A 25,497-nucleotide genomic window follows, 5' to 3' on the forward strand; every position below is an offset into this window, starting at 1 on the left:
AAATTTTCTACCATGTGGTTTAAAACAATGTCATTTCTCATAAATTCTTCTTTTTTTTTCTTTTTTGTATGTGCCACACATTTCTGCCAGTTTTCTGTTGTTACATTTTCTATCGCATTTCTCGTCAGCTCTTCGATTACTCGTAATTTTCGAGAAGAATTTGAGTTTCTCTTCCTCACATCATCCTTGACCTGAGCCCAAATCAGCTTTATGGGATTGAGCTGGCAACGATAGGGAGGAAGCCTCAGCACCTGATGACCAGGATTACTGACGATTTCATCAATTTCAAACTATTGCTTGTCTTTGTTTGTTTGTTTGTTTTCACTTGGTGTAGCAGCTCAGCCTTAGTGTGCAGGGGGTTATGAGGGAGGTTGTTATCAAGAAGCCACTTTATAATTTCTTGTTTTCGTAAGCTCTGTGTTGGTGCTTTATTTATGATTTTGCAGTGGTATGATGCGTTGTCCATTATTATAAATGACCTGGGCGGGATGTTGGGAAGCATCATCAAGGGCGTTCCAGGAAATGCTGCATGTGACCTCAGAGCAAATGCTCCACCCATCTTGACCTAAGGCCAAACGCACACCTGAACCAGTACGGGTCAGCAGGTGCTCCACTCATGCATTCCCTCCTTCCTCTTCTTTGTTACCTTTCATCTCAAGCTATACTCACCCAGGAGTTCCAGCATGTTCCACATATTTTAATAAGAAATGTCGATAGAGAATATACTTTATATGCGCGTGCGTGGGAGCATGTGTGTGTGTGTGTGTGTGTGTGTGTGTGTGTGTGTGTGTGTGTGTGTGTGTGTGTGTGTGTGTGTGTGTGTGTGTGTGTGTGTGTGTGTGTGTGTGCGCGTGCGTGTGTGTGTGTGCGCGCGCGCGCGCGCGTCTAAGATGAATGGGAAATTTTGAAACCTGTCTTAGATAGTTTTTAAAATATTAATACAACAATCATGTAAGTTGCTAAAAGTTTCACATTAGAACATACTGCAAGAAGAGAGGATAACTGCAGTAGACCTTTTGGTCCATGCTAGGCAGCTCCAACAGGAATAAGACTAATCTATGAGAATAACACAAGGATAGCACAGAAGATGGCTCTCCACAGATAATAAAGACACACACACATGCACCCACACCTACACGCGCGCGCGCACACGCACGCACGCACACACGCACGCACACACACACACGCACACACACACACACACACGCACACACACACACACACTCTCTCTCTCTCTCTCTCTCTCTCTCTCTCTCTCTCTCTCTCTCTCTCTCCCTCTCAGGAGAGAGGGAGAAGGGAAGCGCTTGAGGAAAGAGGGGGATAATCCTTCAAAGGTCACCTGCGTTCTACGTTTGACCCAGACTTGGGAAGGAAAATACAGGTTTCTCTCCGCCAGTTTATATGGAACAGACTATAGTAGGTTTTATTTTATGTGGCTTACTTCGCCAATTCTCTAAAGATGAGAATTTTATAAACTTTCTCAACAGTACACAGCAGAGACTATCTACTTACGAATGCTGTATCATTAGTGTTGTTAGCCTCTGAGAAAGTTTGATCTTTACCCCTTGACAATCAGTAATTAATAATAATAATAATTAACAAATTCTTGCTGATGCTTAACTCCTGGCTGGCACAACGGATTTAAGTTTTGATACAAAAGAACTGGCCTAAATACCAGTTGTGATTAATATAAGAAGTTTGTGCTAACTGGGAGTAACAAACTAAATTAAGCTCAGTATGTAGAAACTAAACATCATTAACACAGTTAAATGAGCTCAAAGAAAAGAACTATATATTTATTGATTACAATAACATAAATTTACGTTACATGAATCTCAAAATGAATTCAAAAGGGGAATTCACTGTCACAGGGGGACTAGTGAATTCAAATAACAAAGGAAATACACTCACTCACTCATTTAAAAGCTAATCAGACTAAGGCTAAGTAAACGAACGAAAATACTGGTCAGTGAAAGGAACGGAGCTGAAGCTACGAAAGACTGGGCATCTGTCTGTTGAACACCAGGCATTGCTATTCTCTGCTTGTCCACTATGCCAATCATTGTAGGTGGAGAGATCCGGAAATCGCTGTACAACGGAGACATTGCTCTCTATGCTGGCCACAAACGACCCTACTCTCGTGGCGGTTTGAAGCTGACTGGCTTATGTAATCAGGCTTGGCACAGCCCAACGGTCAAGAGGCAATGTGAGAACGACAACTACACAAAAATTTTCGCTCAGTGAAATGCACTATCTATACTGAAAGACAGTCACTTATGAAAACGATGGCAAGGTTTATGAAAACTCATTACATTCTGAGTGCAAAAGCAAGACAGTTAATGGTCTGGGCAAAAATTAATGCATTTCAATGAAATTCAGACGTTCTCTTATATGACACAAGTACAATGTCGCGAATTAATTTGTGACATTACGCCCCATCAAAATGAAATTTTTCATAGAAATATTTTACGATATATACATATACTGTACATTCTAACTCAGTCACACAAGATTCGCACTGTGGTGTGTGTACTATCCCGCTGCAGGAGAAAATCACTGTCGCCGATGAGCATAAAAACCTCGTATTTATCTTAATAGAAGCAAGCCTGAGGGAAAAAACTCCATGACGACGGTGAAAAATCCTGTACTCAGGTCAACCTGAGCAAAGGGTTCACTACATGTACATTAACAACTAATTGTTATGTTGTGTGGTGTATGTAATACACAGTGTAGTTGTGACAGTTGTATTGTAACTGTACTTGTGTATAATGATATAATACAAATTAATAGTAAATGGAGACGATGATGCAGAAGAGAAGAGGTGGCAGCATGCGGCAGAGACAATCAGCTGATCTGCACTGTAAAACTGCTGCACCCACCACTGTACCTGCAAAATCAATCAAGGTGGAGCATCAAAAGTATCAGTGTGACAAACAATTTTTAATAAATTACAATTTCTCTCTCTGCCTAGTAGTCAGTACATATTCTACAAAAATGTACAATATTAATTTCTTAATGGATACATCATTAAACAGGAAACGTAGTCCTTGGATTGCTCAAATCTCTGAGGACCCCTGTAGTTTACTGGTTAAACCTACATTATTAACCAGGAAACGCGCTAGTCCTTGGATTGCTCAAATCTCTCAGAACAGGCAGTTTACTGGTTAAACCTAACTCTACACGTACGATTAATATTGGCAAGCTGTGAATCCCTATGCAATCTCGGGCAGGTCACATTTTAACACCCGACGTGGTGTGAACACTCATGTGGATAATGTGCATTCTCTGGGAATCCTCAGAGAGGCCCACAGCTTGAGACACCACAAGGTAATTCAGACACAGTCTCGGACTGCCTCTGCGGGGGTCTCGAACTTTCCCCTTAACCTACGGTACCTATGTATGTAAAGACTCTGGACATAAGGTGTCCTGTGGGACCAACAGGTGAGGCGTCATGTCTGCACCCACACTACCACTGCCCTCTCCTTCAACTAACTCAGAGATTATGGACGTGGATTCAAACAGCACAGGAAGGACATGTCTCTGATTGGTGGTACGTTGAAACACATTGCAGGAATGCACGAACCTATCTATTTCCTGTCCCATCCCAGGCCAGAAAAAGTCAGAACGGATACGGCCCTGGGTTTTCCTTTTGCCCATGTGGCCTCCTGACGTTGAACGATGACCCCATTCTAACACAGCTCGGCGATACTTAGCAGGAACGACAAACTGCAGTTGAACCTCGCCCTGGAGTGTTCGTGACTCACAGTAGAGCCGTCCTTGTTTACGAAGGAACCTGGCTTGACCTCCCTGTGAATACTTAATCACTTTACCCTTTTGCTTCTTCTGCACAGCAGCAAGTGTCGGGTCAGAGTGTTGTTCTTGGACAAGTCTGAGTAGCGTCATCTACGGTGCAACTATACTTGGCACCTGGTATGTTGCCTATAATAAGGTCAAACAAAGGTTCTGGCATGATAACAGCTGCTGTCAAGCCAGTGTAGAAGATGCCACCTGGATATGTGCCTCAGGGAACAATCTCACTGATCCATCAATAAGTCTAACATGGATCTGCTTACCTGTGTACTCATCAGGCCAAACTAAACTCTGCTTTACAGAGCAACCTGAGGAACCACTGTCTCTCAGGACCTTTACAGGAACGCCTCCCACAAACCCTGGCTGAACAAGGAAGGCACTGTTACCTGTGGGAGGGCCTGTGGAGGAAGCAGCCAGCCGCTGATAAGGCTGTTGAATGAACGATTTGGCAAACATGAAGCCCAGAGAATAGATACCAGACAATATGCCTGAAGAGTCGTACTCACTGTCTGGGGAGGTGGAGCATTGACCACCTGTGGAGGAGGGTTCACTGTCGCAAGGGGACTAGTGAATTGTGAAGGAGGACCTGTGCTGCTAGGGACGACACCACCGTGCACTTGTCGGGGAATGAAGGCTGCGTTTGCCTTCTGCCTCTGATACACTGGGACTCTTGCTGAAAAGGATTGTCCCGACTGCCAATCGCGTGGCTGATACTGCTGCTGGTTAGGGTACTACTTGTACTTCTTCCAGTCGAGTTTCTGTGTATTTTGCCCCTGGTCTGTCTTCTGTGGTTTGTTTGGACCGTGGCCATTATTCTGAGAATGGCCTTGATGCTGGAGTTCAGTCTGAGATGGTTTCCCAGACTTGTCAGCTTTCCTGTTCAAGGTCTGTTGCTTACGAATTTGGTACCCATACGCAGTGAAGAATGTATCAGCCTTTTCCACCATTTGGCTGGCATCCCTTACCTGGCAGATCTTAAAAAAAATCCTCGAGATTTTCGCAAATTGCCGTCGGTGTTGTTAAGTAACCGTTCCACGCGAAATTGATATACCGGTAAGTGAATTACCTCAACAGAAACTCACCAATCGAAATAGAATGCTTCAGAGCACGAAATTGTAAATTGCATGAGAATTGTCTACATGTGTGTTCAATCTCTAACGGGTGGTTTGAAGCAGGCTTGCTAACTTTAGCAAGGATCGACAGCTCCATGTAATCCTATGGGGACACAAAACAGCCTCAAACTGGGCCCCAAGTGAAACCCCACCGATGAGATTTCCTTTGGCACTTACTGGGAACCCAACGGCTGTGGACACCGAGTTTCATCGGATCTGAACGATCATTTTCAGAGTTTTTTAACACACACACAGACACAGACACACACACACACACACACACACACACACACACACACACACACACTTTCTCAAATAGTATAATATATACCTACGTCTACATCTCTTCATATCTATATCTGTTTATCTATCTATATACATACATACAAACATAAATTATATATATATATATATATATATATATATATATATATATATATATATATATATATATATATATATCATCATCATCAGCCGTTTGAGCATCCACTGCAGGACCGGCCTATCCCGACCGAAGTCGGGATGATACAGCCAATGTATCTCTACCAAGTGGCTTAGGCTGTCTGGTACAGATTGTATGTAGGGTGAAGAGTGCTTGTAAATGTAATTGTAGTGTTGGAGTGGCATTGGATGTGTGTGTAGTCTGTGAACCAAGTGTAATCGGCCCGCAAGCCAACTGGGTGCAAGCATACTTTACAGTAAGCGACACTGGTTCAACCACAGCACCCCTTGTGTCCGCCAATGCAGTACATGGCCCGGTGAACACTCCCAAAGTTTATTACCCTGGCGGGGCGCGAACCTTGGTTCACCCATGTACGAAACACACACTCTACCAGCACTCTACCACTGTACCACAGAGGCTCCATATATATATATATATATATATATATATATATATATATATATATATATATATATATATATATATATATATATATACTGTTACATAGCCTATGATTTCATCATCCTTTGTGTAACTTTAATGCACAGTATGCTGCATGTTTGATCACGAGCGTGTTCTGCCTCAGTCCCCACCTTCTACCGTTATAGTAGAGTAAGTCGTTCTTTCTGTTGTTCAGAGCGGGATTGTCAACTCTTTGTCCCCATGGCTTCATTTGCGCGTCCTTCTTACAAGTTGTATCAAGCTCTGCCGGCCCCTATATAATGAGCTCAGTCTCTACATTGATTGCCACTTAGATCTACTCCTCATTTTGCTCACATCTCTGTCCTCCCCTGTACAGTTATTATTATTGTGAGTTTCTCAGGAAGTCTCCAGCCATCTAACTGCTGTGTAATTTGAGTATGATTGTTATTACATTTTATTCTTGTACTGTATAACATAAGGTGTTAATTTGTAGGCCTAGTGAGGTTTTTGTGCATAGTGTAAAGTTTTACTATCAGCCATCATTAATGTTATTTTGTATCTGTAATAATTTATCTTGCATTAACTGAGCATTACCCAGTGTATTTTCATTTTATCAGGGCTGACTTAGGTAAATTTACTCTTGCTAATTTCATGTTAATAGAGGCTATTGCAGTTAACCATATATTTAACCTGTTTTTTGCCATTACATTATCCTTATGAGTCCTGAATGTTTTGTTGTTAGTTTGAGCATTAAACTTTAACTTGTAATTTTACCCTACTCTTTTGTTTTGAACCTGGAACTTTACGGGACAGTAGTGATTTTTAGTATTCTCACTTAAAGTGTACATTATCTTTCTCTGTTCCGTAACATAAATTTGGCGACCTCATATCAGGATATTCAGGATATTATCATAAGGATATTGCTTGATATTTTGTGACTGTTACTTATTCATGATGTCTACTATTACTACACTTGATGAAGCCAAAGATTTTTTGTCAAATGTGCAAACAGTGTTGGATGTAGAAAACAGAACAAAGAATGAACTTAAGCTTGTTGCTCAACAATTGGGAATTGCTGTTCGCTCTCATCATTCTAAAGATCAAATTGTTGACATGATTAATGAAAGCTTGTTTAATGTAACTCCTCCAAATGAGCAAAAGCAGATTGAATTAGCTAAGTTACAGCTAGCCCTGCAGGAGGCTCGTGTGAAGGAAGCTGAATTTCAAGCACGTGCTAAGGAGGCTGAGTCTCAGGCTAAGGAGGCTTGTGTTAAGGAGGCTGAGTTTCACGCACAAGTTGAACTTGCCAGGATTCAGGCAGACCATGAGTATCGCATGAAACAAGGTGGAACTGGATCATCTAGCTCTGATGATTTTGATGTGGCTAAAAATGTTAAACTTGTCCCTCCTTTTAATGAATCTGATTTAACAAAGTATTTTCAGTTGTTTGAGAGGGTAGCTACAGGTTTTAATTGGCCCAAAAAGTATTGGCCAGTACTCCTTCAAACTGTTCTCACCGGTAAAGCTCAAGTAACTTATGCATCTTTGCCTCAGGATCAATCTGATAATTATGATGTAGTTAAGAGCTTGATTCTTAAGGCCTATGAGCTTGTTCATGAAGCTTATAGAGTAAAATTTAGGACAGCTTACAAGCAAGATAAGCAATCCCATGTTGAGTATGCAAAAATCAAAGAAGATCTGTTAGAGCAGTGGTTAAATTCTAAGAATGTGGATTCTGATTTTGGTAAATTTAAGCAGATGATTTTGTTGGAGGACTTCAAGAGGTGTATTTATAAAGATGTAAGCCTATATCTTGATGAGAGAAGAATAGATAATGTGTCTGATGCTGCAGTTTTAGCTGATGAATATGTTCTCACTCACAAGAGATATTCTAGAGAAAAAGGGAAAGCTGAGAGTAAGTACGTTGCCTCTACTCAGAGTACAGGTAACAGGAAAGAGAATAAAGATGATGTTTCTCAGGAAGTAAATACCAGCTTCACCTCTAGATTTCAGAAAAGTAAATGTACTTATTGTAGTAAGCTTGGTCATACTACGGAGAAATGTTTCAGGAGACAGCGTGATGTGAACAAAAAGGAGTCTTTAAATATTCAGTCAATTGGTCTAGTGTCCACCCTTGAGAGTTCCCAGAATTCTTTAACTGAGTTAACTGAACCTGCTTTAAGGGGTAACTTAAATTCTCATGATGGAGCTCCTCTTTTGAGCAGTAACGTGGGTGACACTCTCAAGAGTTCATGTGCTAATTTCCTGTCTGATGATTTTGTCAGTCCTCTGGACAGTAATGACAGGAAATCAGTTAAAATATATCGTGATACAGGTGCTTGCCAATCCCTTATGCTGACCAGTGTTCTAGACTCTAATGTTAATTCCTCTGATGAAACTGTAATCTTACAAGGTGTAGGGAATAATTACTTCTCTGTCCCTCTGTGCAGAGTGAATTTAGAGTCTGGTTTTGTTAATGGTTCCGTTATGGTTGGGTTGGTTGAGACACTCCCAATGTCAGGTGTAACTTTCTTACTTGGAAATGATATTGGTGGAAGTCAAGTGTGTCCAGCTCCTCAGTTGTCTAAATGAGCCAGTGGTTGCGACCCAGGATTGTGATGTCCCTGATGTGTTCCCTGCATGTGTTGTCACTAGGGCTAAGTCTAAAGTTACTGGTGATTTAGAGGATAATGATGATGATGATGTTATCCTAGCTGACACTTTTCTTGCTAATTTGGACCACTCACCAGATGAGGCAGTACCCCATAGTGTTGATAATTTGTCTCGTCAAGAGTTGGTTGAGTTGCAGGTTGCTGACCCTGAGTTGAGAGGTCTAGCTAACTCTGCTTACAGTGAAGAAGAGTCAGCCGGTGCTTCTACTTGTTATTATGTAAAGTCAGGAGTACTTATGAGGAAGTGGAGACCCCCAACAGCATCAGCCGACTGTGAATGGGAGGTTGTACATCAAGTTGTCATCCCTCGTGTTTGTAGGCAGGATATCATTAGAGTGGCTCATGATTCCAGTTTGGCAGGACACCTTGGAGTGAGGAAGACTGTGGCACGCATTTTGAAACACTTCTACTGGCCAGGTATCTTCAGGGATGTTTCCTGGTATTGTAAGTCTTGTCACACCTGTCAAGTTGTGGGGAAGTGTAATCAGACCGAAAAGGTTGCACCTCTAGTTCCCATTCCTCCTTTTGAGGCGCCTTTCACCCGTGTGTTGGTGGATATTGTGGGCCCTCTTCCTAAGACTTCTTCAGGATTTTCTTATGTGTTGACCCTGATTGATATGGCTACTCGTTAACCTGAAGCCATTCCACTTAGAAATATCTCAGCAAAGAACGTGGTTAAGGAAATGCTAGGGTTCTTCACAAAGTTTGGTCTGCCCAAGGAGGTACAGTCAGACCGGGGAAGTAATTCCATGTCAAACGTTTTCAAGCAGTCTCTGAAAGAGTTGGGCATCACCCAGATCACGTCTTCAGCTTACCATCCCCAGACCCAAGGAGCGTTGGAGAGATATCATCAAACACTCAAATCGATGCTCAAGAAATACTGTTTGAAACATCAGAAAGACTGGGATAAAGGTCTTCCATTCGTTGTGTTTGCTGCAAGAGAATCTCCAAATGAATCACTGGGCTTCTCACCTTTTGAACTACTGTTTGGCCATGAAGTAAGAGGACCCCTTAAGCTACTCAAGGAATGCTGGCTGTCGGAGGAAGATGACGTCAACCTGCTGGAGTATGTGATGAAGTTCAAAGAACGGCTGTCCACTGCTTTACAGCTGGCGAGAGAGAATTTAGGAGCTGCTCAGAAGATGAAGACTTGGTATGATAAGAAGTCCAGGTTACGCCACTTTCAGCCAGGAGATCAGGTTTTGATTCTGCTACCAGTTCATGGGCAACCTCTTCAAGCCAAGTTTAGTGGTCCTTATTTCGTGGAGAAGAAACTCAGTGATGTCAACTATGTCATCGCCACACCAGATCGTAGAAAGAACAAGCAACTATGTCACATCAACATGCTAAAGTTATATCACAGGCGGGACGAAAATAATCCAGTCTGCACTGTAGCTGTTCCACCCGAGTCTGCAAGTGAAGCTCTCCCATGCAGTATGAGCCTGAGTGATAGTTTGGGGAAGAATCCTGATATCATGAATGATCTCCAGACTAAGCTTTCTCATCTACCTCCCGAGGAAAGGCAGGAGTTTTCGGCATTACTGCAGGAGTACCCGCAAGTGTTCCGTGCCACTCCAGGAAGAACCACTGTGTTGATGCATGATGTCGATGTCAGAGACGCAAAGCCAATTAAATTGCCTCTTTACCGTGTGAACCCAGTGAAAGTTCCTTTCATCCAGAAGGAGCTTGGCTACCTGTTGGACCACAAGATGATTGAGCCCTGTCAGAGCGAGTGGAGTTCTCCTGTCACTCTAGTCCCTAAGCCAGGTGGGTCACAGCAGCTTTGCATTGACTACAGACGTGTTAATCAGATAACCAAAACAGACACTTACCCTCTCCCTCGTGTGGAAGATTGCATAGACAAGATCGGAAAGGCTAGGTACATAAGTAAGTTTGATTTGTTAAAGGGATACTGGCAAGTACCTATGACTGAACGTGCTAGGGAGATCTCATGTTTTGTAACACTAGGAAAGACTTTTGCATGTTCCGTAATACCATATGGTATGAAGAATGCACCAGCCACTTTTCAGAAGCTCATGAATGTTGTAACAGAGGGTTTGGCAGGGTGTGTTGTTAATATTGATGATGTATTAATCTTCAGTGACAACTGGAAAGATCACCTATGCCATGTCAGTAAATTTCTTGAGCGTTTGGTTCATGCTAATCTTGTAGCTGATTTATCAAAGTGTGAGTTTGGTCAAGCTAAAGTTCAGTACCTTGGGTACGTATTTGGTGATGGACATGTTGCACCACCAGGAGCTAAGGTTCAGGTTATAAGTGATCTTCCCAGACCTAAAAGTAGGAAGGAGCTACAAAGATTTTTGGGAATGGTAGGTTATTACAGGAGATTTGTTCTTAACTTTTCAATTCTTGCATCACCACTTACAGACCTACTGAAAAAGGGAGTTAAATTTGTCTGGACCGATAACTGTGAATCCTCTTTCAACAAACTTTAAGCCATCCTATTAAGTCAGCCAGTGCTTGCTACTCCAAATTTTGCTAAGCCTTTTAAGATGGCTGTTGATGCAAGTGATACAGGAGCTGGGGCTGTTTTGCTGCAAGAGGATGATCAGGGTATTGAACACCCTGTATCTTATTACAGTAAGAAGTTCACTCCACCTCAAAAGAACTACTCAACTATTGAGAAAGAGCTTTTGGCCTTGATTTTGGGTTTACAGCATTTTTCATTTTATTTGTGTTCTGGTTTTGACCCCATAGTCATTTATACCGATCATAACCCACTGAAATTCCTTAGTAAGTTTAAAGATAAAAATCAGAGATTGACAAGATGAAGTCTACTTCTTCAGGAGTATTCATTAGACATACAACATGTCAAGGGGAAAGAAAATGTCATTGCAGATTGCTTATCTAGACTTTAGACAGATTGTTTTAGAGTAATAAGAAATTTCCTTTGTAAATTTCTTTTTCTTTGTGGGGAGGTGTTACATAGCCTATGATTTCATCATCCTTTGTGTAACTTTAACGCACAGTATGCTGCATGTTTGATCACGAGCGTGTTCTGCCTCAGTCCCCCCCTTCTACCGTTATAGTAGAGTAAGTCGTTCTTTCTGTTGTTCAGAGCGGGATTGTCAACTCTTTGTCCCCATGGCTTCATTTGCGCGTCCTTCTTACAAGTTGTATCAAGCTCTGCCGGCCCCTATATAATGAGCTCAGTCTCTACATTGATTGCCACTTAGATCTACTCCTCATTTTGCTCACATCTCTGTCTTCCCCTGTACAGTTATTATTATTGTGAGTTTCTCAGGAAGTCTCCAGCCATCTAACTGCTGTGTAATTTGAGTATGATTGTTATTACATTTTGTTCTTGTACTGTATAACATAAGGTGTTAATTTGTAGGCCTAGTGAGGTTTTTGTGCTTAGTGTAAAGTTTTACTATCAGCCATCATTAATATTATTTTGTATCTGTAATAATTTATCTTGCATTAACTGAGCATTACCCAGTGTATTTTCATTTTATCAGGGCTGACTTAGGTAAATTTACTCTTGCTAATTTCATGTTAATAGAGGCTATTGCAGTTAACCATATATTTAACCTGTTTTTTGCCATTACATTATCCTTATGAGTCCTGAATGTTTTGTTGTTAGTTTGAGCATTAAACTTTAACTTGTAATTTTACCTAACTCTTTTGTTTTGAACCTGGAACTTTACGGGACAGTAATGATTTTTAGTATTCTCACTTAAAGTGTACATTATCTTTCTCTGTTCCGTAACAATATATATATATATATATATATATATATATATATATATATATATATATATATATATATATATATATATATATATATATATATATATATATATCATCATCTGGACCTCCTTTCCCACCCAAGGGCAGGGTGAGGAGTAGCAATGTCCAGACAGCCTAAAATTGCCCAATCCAATGGGCCACGCTTCCATTCACTCATCATTCAAGCCCCCGGAATCCTGGCTCTATCGGATACGCCAAAAACATTCACCACGTTCTGTAGCTTCACATATCGTATCCGACAGAGTCAATCCAGACGCTGCCACGTTAAAAAGGGGTGCCAAAAATCCCTGATCATGCACATCTCCTCACAAAATTCATCCAGCCAGCTCGATCTCCTATCAGTCCCTAGCCTCACCGACTTCCAAACCTCTCTTCCTCACACATTCATCCACTATATCTCTCCACCTTCTCCTTGACCTACCTCGCCTCCTCCCTCCTTCGAATTCGCACAGATATACCTACTTCACCACTCTATTGTTATCCATTCTCTCCACATAACCATACCATCTCGGTACGCTCTCTTCAATTCTGGTGTCCACCGATGTCCTCACTCCGCATCTTTCACGAATCACATCATTTCGTATCCTATCCACCCTCTGTACTCCACATACATTCCTCAGCAGTCCCATCTCCACTGCTCTTACTGCTGACTTTTCATTTTCATGCCACACCATAGTCTCACATCCATATGTTAAAGTTGGCACCAACACTCCTTCATGTAAGCCTCGTGCACTCAATCCTCTGTTTCTTATCAAGGCCTTCATTGCACCAGCTACTTTTCTTCCTTGTGTCACTCTACTTTCAACTTATATATATACACACACGGACAAAGAGGGGCGGGCGGGTTATGCAACATTTAGGTAACGGAAGAGAATAATAAAGGAGTCCTTAGGAGAATGAAAGATTGTCTGCTACCTCTGTTCTCCCATACATACGAGAGGCCTGTACTCCACACTAGGGCTAAAATGGACCCTGTACAAACTCAGTATAAGTTAAAGAGAGCAATGAGTCAGTTCAGCACCTTCAAACTCTGCGAAGCTGGTTTTACTTTAGACGTAATCTGATCTTTCCGAGCTAAATTACAAAACATATAAGCCGATAAAACAAAATTAAATATAATAAACTAGTCACCAACTAAGGGATGAAGGATTTAGTTCTGTTCAGTTATTGGTAAATGGATATTAGTGTTGAAACCTGTGAATAGCTGAAAGACTGTGAAACTGTTTTTGAGGCATAACACACAAAAAAGTTTCTTTCACACAGATCAGAGTGCAGTGACCTTGTGGGAAAATGAAAGGTGATAGCAACAGAATAAAATAAAAAAGACGCCACATACTGATAAGACTGATAAGTATATTTAATTGCAGTTCAGGATAAGGAAGAAGCGACTGAATTGCTGGTCATTAGTAGTTTGATTTATGTATGTAAATGCTTGGAAAACTACAGTTGCATATTTTGCAAACTGCGTCGAGTTTTAATCAACCTGTAACCATAAAATTCTTGTTGTTGATCAACCACGGTCTGTCAGGCCGAGCAGACCCATCAACCACAGAGAAGCAACCGCCCCTGCAGCGACATCCCGTGCAGTAAACCAACATTCCTTTGCGGTTGACAGTGCTCTGCAACAACGAGGCGCGAGGAAACGTGTATAGGATTGGTTCCTTGATGGATGCTGCACTTGCGTCTCTCCACCCAGTTAGCAGGGGCACCATAGCAGACTCTACATCATCTCGTTATCTATTTATGTGGTTACTCACCAGCGTTGCAAATGGTTTCCTGGGTGGCATGAAAAGATCAGTCTTGTTACTCGGTGTAGAGGCACCTGAAGTTCAAAGAGGAGTAACAAAAAGTGACAGTAAGGAAAAGGAGAATAGGGAAAGAGGAGGGCAGACACAAAAACAGAGTGATAGAGGTGGAGGAAGTAGGCAGCACTGCAACAACTGAGCGAATGACGGTCGCCACCACCTACCACCATAACCATAGTGTAAGTCATTTAAACGAGAATGAATCACAGTCGGTCACCATGCGCAGGATTCTTAAGGAAACTATTTCGTGGTAATATAAAACAAGGAGGCCATACCGTGCAAACAAATCTACAGAAGCGTTGCCGTGTGTGGGATGAAGTTGTGACATGGAAGTTAAACTAATGTTGGCAAAGTCCTTTTGTTATCCACCTTTGATTTATTTTTCTTTCGAATCATAACTAGTAAGTAATCAAAACTCTAAGTTACTGCCATATAAAGTTTCACTACAATGTCGCCAGGAAAATCTACGGCTTCGGGTTGGAAGTCACTGGAGGGACACCACCTACGGTAATCATGACCTTCTTATTTATTTTTTTGACCTTACTGCTCATATACTACAGCGGAACACACCATTTCTTTGTATTGAAATATCAAAAGCGGTCATGAAGAATTGAGAAATACACATAATCGGAAAAAAGACCTTTGAGTATCACAGGTAATCAGCCCGTCGTAACACTCGACAGAATACGAGAAAGGAGGAAAGCACAAAGTGAGCAAGTGATTAATAACAAGGATAAAAAAGAATCCCTAACAATAGCAGTTTAATGACTATGATTAGATGTATATATAGTAAATGAAAGGAAATTAAAAGTAAGCATTTCGCATAAGAAAGTAAATAAATAACACTGCTTAAGGCACGATGCAGTGAAGGTGGCGACTTCAGAGATTGTTATCTTAAGTATAGTAAATGGAAAGTGTACGAGAGAGAGAGAGAGAGAGAGAGAGAGAGAGAGAGAGAGAGAGAGAGAGAGAGAGAGAGAGAGATTGAACCGGAGATAAATCCAGGTGTAGAATTCGTCAAGAGTGCGACAAACGAAGGGAGAACTACGACAAAATTAGTGGAATGAGAGAGAGGGAGCAGGAGACAGGGAGCGACAGCGAGAGGGACGGGATGTCGTGCGAGAGAGAGGGGCGGCACAAATACCTGTCCCAGCTAAACATCACAGGCGACGGGCGTAGTATGCAGAACAGATTAGGGTGACCTTGAAAGTTGCATCTGTTGCTCATCCTGTCAATATAGCAACGGAGACTGCCTGCATTATATTTACCCATTGAATTAAATGACTAATTTATATCATATTAATGATTCCACCAGACGATTTTTTTCAGCTTTGGAGAGACTTTCCGAACTACAGGGGTTAATTTATAGTCTTCACTGTGCCTTTCACTACTCACACCTTGAATATTGTAATCTGATGATGGGAAGAATAAAGTTAAACCATACGTCATAAGATTAAAGGGTCAGCAACACACATGCACCAGGGGAAGTATGTCGATCAGATAAGAATAACCGTAAATGTTTAACGTAATGTTCAGCTTGTCAGTAAAATGACCCTCAGTCCGATGAAGTATTATGTATTTTATTCACGATACTTTCAAATTATTTTATGTAGATTTGGAGAGACCTCTCGAAAAAGAAAGACGATATACAGTCCTCACTAACCCTTCCACTACTATGCATCTCTCCTAAGTATAATCGTCTCAGAGTAGCAAAAGACTTCACCGTATCGAAGGGATAGAGCCACTCATTTCTTGCGACTGACAGCACATATTTCATAAACTCATTTTTGTGCAAAAGTTTGATATATTTTGCCTTGGAGTGTAATAGAAGTGTCACTCACAGCAGGCTATTAGGCTAGTATACGAGCCGACGGTCCAACTATATTATACTATAATATCTGGCACGTCAAGGTCCACAGTTCATTCAGATAAGCAAAAGCAGAAAGTTGTTTGGATCTGTTCATTATTAGACTACAGAAATTATTATTATTATTATTATTATTATTATTATTATTATTATTATTTATTTTATTATTATTATTATTATTATTATTATTATTATTATTATTATTATTGGGTGGTAGGTGGTGGCGACCATCATCCACTCACTTGATGTAGTGCTGCTTACTTCCTCCTTAGCCTTTATCATTCATTTTCTGTTCCTGTCGTCCTCTCTTCCTATTTCTCCCATCTTTCTTGTCACTTATTGCTTTTCTTTCCTTTACAGGTGGCTTTACATTGAGTGTCAAGCCAAATGGTTTCCTGTAAGCCAAGAAACCATTTACAACGCTGGGCGGTAACCATATAACCAAATCATTCGTGCTCCCTACGTGTCAGTAAGTGGGTTGGTGGAGGGTTAGTGCCCCTCCCCGTAAAACAAATAACTCAAAGTCAAATGGCCACCCCTTTAGGGATTATGGCGTCTGGCAATAGATAGACGGATAGATAGATTATTATTATTATTATTATTATTATTATTATTACCCCTCGCTTTGCGAAACGAGCGGAGTGGTAATGTTTTTTGTTGTGAGGCTGGTTGGCTCGCTTTGTTTGTGTGTGGGTAAACATGATATCTCTTGAACGGCATGAGCTATCAACATAAAACTTTCAGGGTATCAAGATATGGCCAAAGTCGCCAAAAGGCCAACTAGTTGACCTTTGGCAGCCATTTAGGTGACCTTGACCCGGAGTGTCCATTTTCGAACTCATCTATGATTTTGGCCATTTTGGCCTTATCTTTATACCCTCAGAGTTTCATGTTGATAGCTCAAGCCGTTCATGAGATAACTTGTTTACCCACACACAAACAAAGCCAGCCAGACAACCTCACAACTGAAAACATTGCCTCTCCGCTCGCTTCGCAAAGCGGGGGGTAATTATTATAATCATATTTAGTTATTTTTGTTGTTTTTACATCTACGGGCTTCGCACGAGTGGGTTATGTGCTTGGTTTGGTTTGCCTGCCTATATCTCTGCCCTCCTGTTTGTATGCCTCTCTGTTAACAAGATTATGGGAAAAATACTCAATGCAATTGCACCAGATCGAGGATCGTTACAGGAATAAGTGACCAAATTCTTATTGAAAAGTCATAGAACAGTATTCAATGGCAAGGTCAATTTAGCCCATTATCTTTTATTTATGTAAAACATAATGGAATTAATAAGGGTTAGGAAAGGGAGCATTATTGAGTTTTTAGGATACTCAGTTGAAGATAAATAACAGAGCAAGGACAAAGGCTCGGTCCTTTAACTCATATAGGCTAGCAAGTTATCGCCCGCCATTTAACAAGGTGGAGCGATAATGTTTTTGCCTTCCTCTGTGTGTGTGTGTGTGTGTGTGTGTGTGTGTGTGTGTGTGTGTGTGTGTGTGTGTGTGTGTGTGTGTGTGTGTGTGTGTGTGTGTGTGTGTGTGTGTGTGTGTGTGTGTGTGTGTCCCGTTATATCTCATGAACGGCTTGAGCGATCAACATGAAACCTTCAGGGTATCAAAATATGAATAAAATCTTGGACGAGTTCGAAAATGGGCACTTCAGGTCAAGGTCAAAGTAACCAAAATGTCTGCCAAAGGTCAATTAGTTTTTATCGCCCACCTTAAGCATCATGATATCTCTGAACGGCTTGACCTATCAACATGAAACTTTCAGAGTATATATCAAGATATGGCGGAAATCTTAGACTTGACTGACAGCATATTCTGGTGGGCGATTAGCATTAGGCTCCCGAATGCTTTTCTTTCATTTTCATTCTGTTTTGACCAATCTTGGTAGAAAGCTATACTTTCACACAAGGATATAGAGATAGTACATTGAGAAATTAGATAAATGGTTAGGTCACAGGTAAGGTCAACATAAGCATTTTTGACGTAATGAAGACCAAACATGTTGAAAGTGTTAAGCGTTGTGCAAGGATGAAGTAATTTGAGACTGCGAAAATTGGTAAATGGTCAAGAGCATAGAGCAGGATCAGAATTTCGGCCTTAGCTCGACTACATGGAGTCGGTGATGTGCTCTTTGCTTGTTATCCCACACACAACAGTCGCAACTTCGATGGGTGAGAAACTGCACGCAATACCCCGGTAACGTTAGTCGGAGTCGCGAAATCGGGTCTTAATAATATAGATGTTGTCCTTTCTTCTCCTTTCCTTCCTTCTTTTTCAGTCATAACGCCCCTCAAAAATCTTTCACTAACGGTTTGGACACCAAAATGCATCTTGACAACGGTGAAGCTTCTTTCCACACTTAATGCAGCATTCGAGCTATAGTACGTCAGTTACAGCTCTAAAACCATCTCTAGCACTCTGGCTTCTCAGAATATGAAAAACTCCAAGTGTTCGTGCTGCTCCATTCCACATACACATTTTATTTATACTGCGTCAGTAATCGTGGTAGTGATTATCGTACAGTTAGAAATAGTTTTATAGAATAAGTAATGTGTATTTGGTATCTCCATAATAAGATTACAGCCTAGAACACAAAACAAAAAAATATAATATGACTTAAGATACTGGAATGGAAAAGTGCAGAAACAAGAAATTGCTCAGTACACAAACAAGACAGCATTTGGGATGGCAGGAAATTCAGAGTTCTATATCTATTACTACTTTCCACACATTTGTAGGTGGTGAAATGTAGCAGTGGCTATAGAACTTTGAATCTTCTTTCATCCCAAATCCACTCTGGGATCTGCGCTCCTTTCATCTCTTGTTTCTGTCCTTTTTCATTCTAACCTCTTAGTCACTTATGAATATGCTTTTTGCTTTAATATACACACACACACACACACACACACACACACATATATATATATATATATATATATATATATATATATATATATATATATATATATATATATATATATATATAAAATTATTTATGATAGATGAAGAATTAAGAACTGCGAAACATTAATGGGATTTTATAGTTCTAGAAAAAAAAATGACAGAATATACAACCTTATGGACATCACACACTCTGATACTGAACTTCTCATTGCTTCATCCATAAATACACTTAAATGTGTTTTACTTCCCTCATTAAAAACTCTTTATAGCAATTAGTAAACTGCCGTACCATATGTAAGTAATATCGTCACTAATCCATCTCTCCCCATTTTTCACTCTGTTTTTAATGTCTAAAGATTCATAATAACAAAAAATATCTCCCAGTCTTCACACACTTTCTTCAGCACTGCAAATACTTGATCTTTATAACTGTCTCCCATCCCAGAATTGTCATTTTATACTCACCATGATTAAGTTCTTATTATCGCCTGACTTTAGAAGGCGGAGCGATAATGTTTTTGCCTGCCTGCCTGTGTGTGTGTGTGTGTGTGTGTGTGTGTGTGTGTGTGTGTGTGTGTGTGTGTGTAACTGTTATTATATCTCATGAACGTAACTGTTATTATATCTCATGAACGGTTTAAACTATACATATGAAACCTTCAGTGTATCAAGATATGGCCAAAATCTTGGACGAGTTCGAAAATAGGCACTCGGGGTCAAGGTCACCAAAATGGCTGCCAAAGGTCAATTAGTTTTTATCGCCTGCCTTGAGTACCATTATATCTCATGAACGGCTTGAGCTATCAACATGAAACCTTCAAGGTATCAAGATATGGCCTAAATCTTGGACTTGATCAACAGCATATTCTGGCGGGCAATCAACATTCGGCTCCCGAATGCTTTTATTCATTTTTTTCATATTTCTTACTCACAACACATGATTAATATATATCACATAAAAAAAAACTTACTTCAGTGTCTTTTGTTTCTATAGAAGGACACAGTCACAGCCTTTTCTACCATCCTTGGTACAGCTCCATTTCTTAAAATCTGAGGTAAATGCTCCACAAACATTTCCTTTCGATCTCAACTACATTTTATCTAGCTTGGATCTACTTCACCCGCATCTGTTGTCTTTTCAGGGCATTCTGCAGTTCAGTGATTGTGCTATATGCAAGCGCCATATTGTTCTTTATACGTCATTCAACCCAATCATATTCATCACACTCGGCTGTCGTCATCCCCACTGTGTGTGTGTGTAATTCACCGGGTCGGTCAGGATCACCTGATGGTCGTGATCGTCAGCTTTTACCCTCCCGGAAGGGAGCTGAGAGCTCATATAGTCCGATCTAAGGGCAAGGCTGTGACCTTCACACACGCACACACCCGTCCCCTTGCTCAAGGGGGACAGTAACCACCCACTTCGTCAGTGAAACTTTTCGCAACCTGAGCGAGGCGCGAACTCCCGTCTACCAGATGGCAAGCGAGAACGAGCGGTGTGTGTGTGTGTGTGTGTGTGTGTGTGTGTGTGTGTGTGTGTGTGTGTGTGTGTGTGTGTGTGTGTGTGTGTGTGTGTGTGTGTGTGTGTGTGTGTGTGTGTTATAGATAGTCCAGGAATCTGCTGCTTATTTCAGTCTCGTTTGACAGAATTCTTCTATTTTCATCCCTTAAATTTTCATACTTTCCCACATCCATTCCTAGCCTATGACACTTCTTTCCAAAAGTTTCATAGGCTCGTAGAAGTTAACACTTGTTTCCCTTCCAAATCCAGTTCTTTTGTATAATTCTTGTGTTTAATTTATTCCAGATTTCTTCCATTCGAAGTCCATTCACGCATTCATTCAGTCGCCTCCATTTTTTCCCGTCTTGATATTTCTACTCCCACCATGTTGTCTCCCTCCTGATAGTTGTCACTTCTGTTACGCGACACGCACAATTTGACCATTCCTCTCCCAAATACTCTTTTTATACTCTCCACAGATACTTAGTTCCATCTGTTCCCACTCCATAAATTCTTACTCCTGCGTCTCTTGCTCATGTAAATCTGTCACTATTTTTTTTTTTTTTTTTTTTTAGTTATTCGACTAATATTTCATTGTCAGTCTAATTCTGTTTTCATGCCCCTCTCAGCTTCACCTTACATAATGATGAGACATCCAACGCTTCTTTTATAAGTCTTATATCAGTAACACGCCCTCGCATCGCTCTGTCCACAAACAAATATCTAATTAGGATTTAATCACAGTTTACTAGAGACTACATCATTTGTATCTGGGTATGAAATATGAATTGTATTTGCCTTGCATTCTGTACTGACACACGTCTCTCGACTGACATTCATTATCGTTTATCCTTGACACACACACACACAAAAAAAGACCCAATACATCATTCAGAAAGCCCGCCCCAAGTCTTCCAGTCCGACCACCGTTAAAAGGACTGCAATAACTCTTTAAGTGCTTTTTATTATTACTCAGTTTAAGGTCTGTCCTTTTTTCCATACCTCTGGTTCACACGGTGCAGGTCCTATAATTGCATTCGCTTTTAGTCTCTTACATTTTCACTTCACATACATATATACATACATACAGTATATACATGCAAACAAACATACATACATACATATGTACATACATGCATACATACATACATTCACACATACGTACTAACACAAGGAAATACATGCATGATCAGAAATTCTTTTCTGACATTTTCCTATTTATTCCACTGATGAGTGCTCATACTTTACAACATGCATGCTACACCTTCCCATTCAACCAATTCATTCCTCGTCTCACACAACGCCATCATACCATACTGTCCTTCCTTAAACCCTTTCACTTCTTCGTTATTTTGCCTTCATTCACACTGTTGTCATTCTGCACAGCACATCAGTAACTATTATCTGTAGGGCTCTGGGCAGGTACGGGACCAAAATTCGAGGCTTCATATGTATGCACCGCCTCATTCTGTAATCTCTTGGAAATCAGGATATTCCCGGTTCTCACCACCGTCTCCCTTTATGTTGTCTCCAAAGGTCACTCGGAATAATATGAGCAGTATTCTTTCTCCAACTCTCCAACGGAAATCATGCTATAAACTACATAGCGCAAATAGATTAAGAAATAATTTCAGGAATGTGCACAGAAATGTGTATGTGTGTGTTGCCTATATGAATCACAGCTTAGGGTCTGATCTAATATATAGGGTATACTTGAGACTGCTTTGTGCCGAGGACTAATTGTATGACTGTTTATCATACTTGTAGCCATACTTCTCTACCTTGCAGTCTCTCCCTTGCTTGTGGTAACTAGCCAGGAGGAACTCAGTGAGAAAATACTAGAAATGTATGGAAAAACAGGGATATCGTCATGGCTATCAAGTACAAAGTTGTTCATAATAATTCCCTATTTCAGACACTTTCTGGGTGGATGATAGTTACAGAAGCAAGGAAGTCAAACAAAGGTATTTTCAGAAGTGGAGATATATAATGATTAAAAAAGTCTTATTATAGTCCTAAATTACTCGTGGCATTACAAATAATGCCTACCCAAAGTGGAGGTATATTCCTCATTAATTCAGTATCAAAACACGGGGTAATTTTGTCACATAGCCTCATTAAATTTATGCTGACAATAGCCCATTATGTCCGCAAACTACCCGAACATTCTAAGTACCCGTAATAACGTGAGGTTCGTGGCCACATTTCCAGGTAAAGACAGCAAATACCGGGAGGACCTCGTTGTGCACCGGGAGGAATTACCGGGAGTCAGATTAATTCGGGGCCTGGCGGCAACACTGACCCTGTTATTATAGTTAATGGCGCCCTTGGCTGCTGGGGGCTGGTGAGGGCTCGTGTTGGCTGATGGGGGTTTGTGAGGGCTGACGGGGACTTGCAAGGACTGACAGGAGGTTACTGCTGTTGACGGAGGCTTTTGGGAGTTGACAGGAGCTTGTGAGAGCTGACAGAGGCTTGTGGAAATACCGTGGAGCTTATGAGGGTCGACTGGGGCTGGTGAGGACTGACGATTAATGGTAGGATCTGACGTGGGCTTGTGGGGGCCGACAAGAGCCTATGCACTGTTAGAAATTGAGCGTTTGGAGAAGGCTTAATAACCAAGAAGAGGTTTATCATAAAAGCTGCACAAATGTACACTAATACATGGCATGAAAAAAGACATTCGGGGACAATAAGTTTCGTTCCTCAACAAGGCATGCCATCACATTCTTCATATAAATAATACACTTGTTTTATTAATCTCGTACTCAAGAAGCAAAAACAGGTGTTATTTTGTGTGTGTGTGTGTGTGTGTGTGTGTGTGTGTGTGTGTGTGTGTGTGTGTGTTGGGGGCTAAGTGCTTAATGGAAGGAAGAAGAAACCAAAGATTAGAAGACCGCAAAAATTGTTCCCTCGAAGAAAATATATATAATAAGAATAAAAGAAAGCATAATTCAAGACCCCTTCAATTCGAGATGCTGGAGTACAATGCGCTTAAAAGACTGGAGGCCATATGCAGAAGCAAATACAGATAGAGGAAGACGGTTTCAGAGTTCACCTGTTGCATATGTGAAGGATTGGGAGTATCGCTTAACTCTTGTATGAAAGAGCTGGACAGAATAGGTGTGTGTGTGTGTGTGTGTGTGTGTGTGTGTGTGTGTGTGTGTGTGTGTGTGTGTGTGTGTGTGTGTGTGTGTGTGTGTGTGTGTGTGTGTGTGTGTGTGTGTGTGTGTGTGTGTGTGTGTGTGTGTGTGTGTGTGTGTGTGTGTGTGTGTGTAAAATGATTTCAAGTAGTTTTTATCTGGTTTTATTCAAACGTGGAATAGCTGTTACCTGACAGCAAAGAGGTTTACCAGCTGTTTTTGAGAACAATAAAAAAAAAATGTCAGAGTACAGTGCTGGGTGAAAGCCTGACCTACCAAGGTCAGCTTAAACAGTTGTTACCCAACTTAGGCAAAACTGACGGCAATGTTGAGGGTACGGCAAGAACCAAAGGCTAGGTTTTGAGAACACTCAGTCAGAGGTGAAGGTTATAGGCAAGGTAAAAATTTGACCTGTGTGTCTGTATCTGAATAGAATAATCAGGTATAATTTTTGATATTAACAAAAATATGGTGCAAGGATTGAGGATTGGTCAAGGGGTTGAAGCGTTATTTTTGAGAAGTAGGCCAAAGGTCAGAGTTATATAGGAAGGTCAACTCTTTTTTTCTTTTAATTTAGACCAAACTTCGATAAGGCGTACGGAAAGGATATTAAGAATCAAAGGTCGAGATAAAAAGTAAAGGTCAGCTAAAACAGTTTTAATACGATTTGGGCCAAACTCGATGGCATTGCTAAGGTCAGCAAGGATGACGTAATTCGATTTCTAAACCAATTGGTCAAAGCTTAAAGTCACAGGGAGAAGACAAATAATCAGCCCTTTGAGCAACTGACTGGCGCCGGTGTTGCACACTCTGAGTGTTCTTTTTTGTTACACTTTAGTAATCATTTGTTGAATCACTAGCAAATGCATTAGAACGATCAATGGCCCTGTACATGGTGGAACGTGCCAGATGTTCGCTGACACATAAAATGATTACGAAAGAGTGTGTATTAAGGTTCTCTTAACGAAAATACCAAGGCATAAGGTATTGTTGATAATTATGCTAATAAAATTTTTTGTCTTTATGATGTATTAACAATTGTATTGTGAATGGAATATAACGCTGCCAACGGCCATACCACGTTGAGTACACCGCTTCCCATCCGATCAGCGAAGTTGCAACGTTGGGTCTGGTTAGTACTTGAATGGATGACCGCCTGGGAACACCAGATGCTGTTGGCATCCCTACGTGTCAAGTGGGGTTGGTGGAGGATTAGTGCCCCTCCCTGTAAAACAATTAACTCTAAGCCCTTGACCACCCGTTTGGGATACATGGCGTCTGGCAATATATATATATATATATATATATATATATATATATATACATATATATGTGTATATATATATATATATATATATATATATATATATATATATATATATATTCAGGTGTAACATCTAACACCTGTTTGTTGAGTTTTACTAGAAGCCATTTTCTCTTTGATAGCGGAACGCTGGGTCATTATATGGACTACAGTAAATGTTAACAATTACTACATTAACCAACAGTTTGTGATATCTTCACTTGTAAACTGCGTCTTGCTATGCCGGTGAAAATAAAGGCGAGTGTTACGCTTTTTTAAGTCATTGCCTTAATGTGCATCCCTCCCATATAACATGAGTCGCACGCTGGCTTTAGCTTAAGTTTCAATGATAATAATCTGTTCAATATATAGATGATTTTCAAATACAGTAGTTTGATTTTTATTAATACATGCATTTCCCTAGATCCTCTTAATTAACCGTGATGAACAATGTACCTACTTAGAGACAACATAAATATCTACATCTATATGTCCGTGATCAGTTCCAGTCAGGGAAAGTCCGATTCTAGGTGTAACGATTCCAGTTCTCTGAAGCTCTGTACAGACAATGTAATAATTTCTCATTTTCTCTCAGGTAGTTGTTCGCAAATTGTTTAAAAAGATCAGGATATAAACTTAGCTAATACAAAATCAGTCTAATGAGCTTTTTGTTTTTTTGTTTTTTGTAAGGAATAAGACGTTTAAAAATGATTTTTAGGTGTAAACCTAAAA

The 25,497-nt window shown here is 40.5% G+C and overlaps 1 non-coding gene across 1 annotated transcript; it reads left to right on the forward strand.

The window, feature by feature from the left end:
- The first annotated feature begins 24,526 nt into the window (after positions 1-24,526).
- LOC145394227 (5S ribosomal RNA) lies at positions 24,527-24,643 on the forward strand. Its single transcript, XR_013896333.1, has one exon. It is a non-coding gene; the product is annotated as a 5S ribosomal RNA (ribosomal RNA).
- The last annotated feature ends 854 nt before the right edge of the window (positions 24,644-25,497 follow it).

The sequence above is a fragment of the Coenobita brevimanus genome, chromosome 26 (assembly GCF_032717465.1).
Source record: "Coenobita brevimanus isolate Jiangsu-jjx chromosome 26, ASM3271746v2, whole genome shotgun sequence".
NCBI lineage: Eukaryota > Metazoa > Arthropoda > Malacostraca > Decapoda > Coenobitidae > Coenobita > Coenobita brevimanus.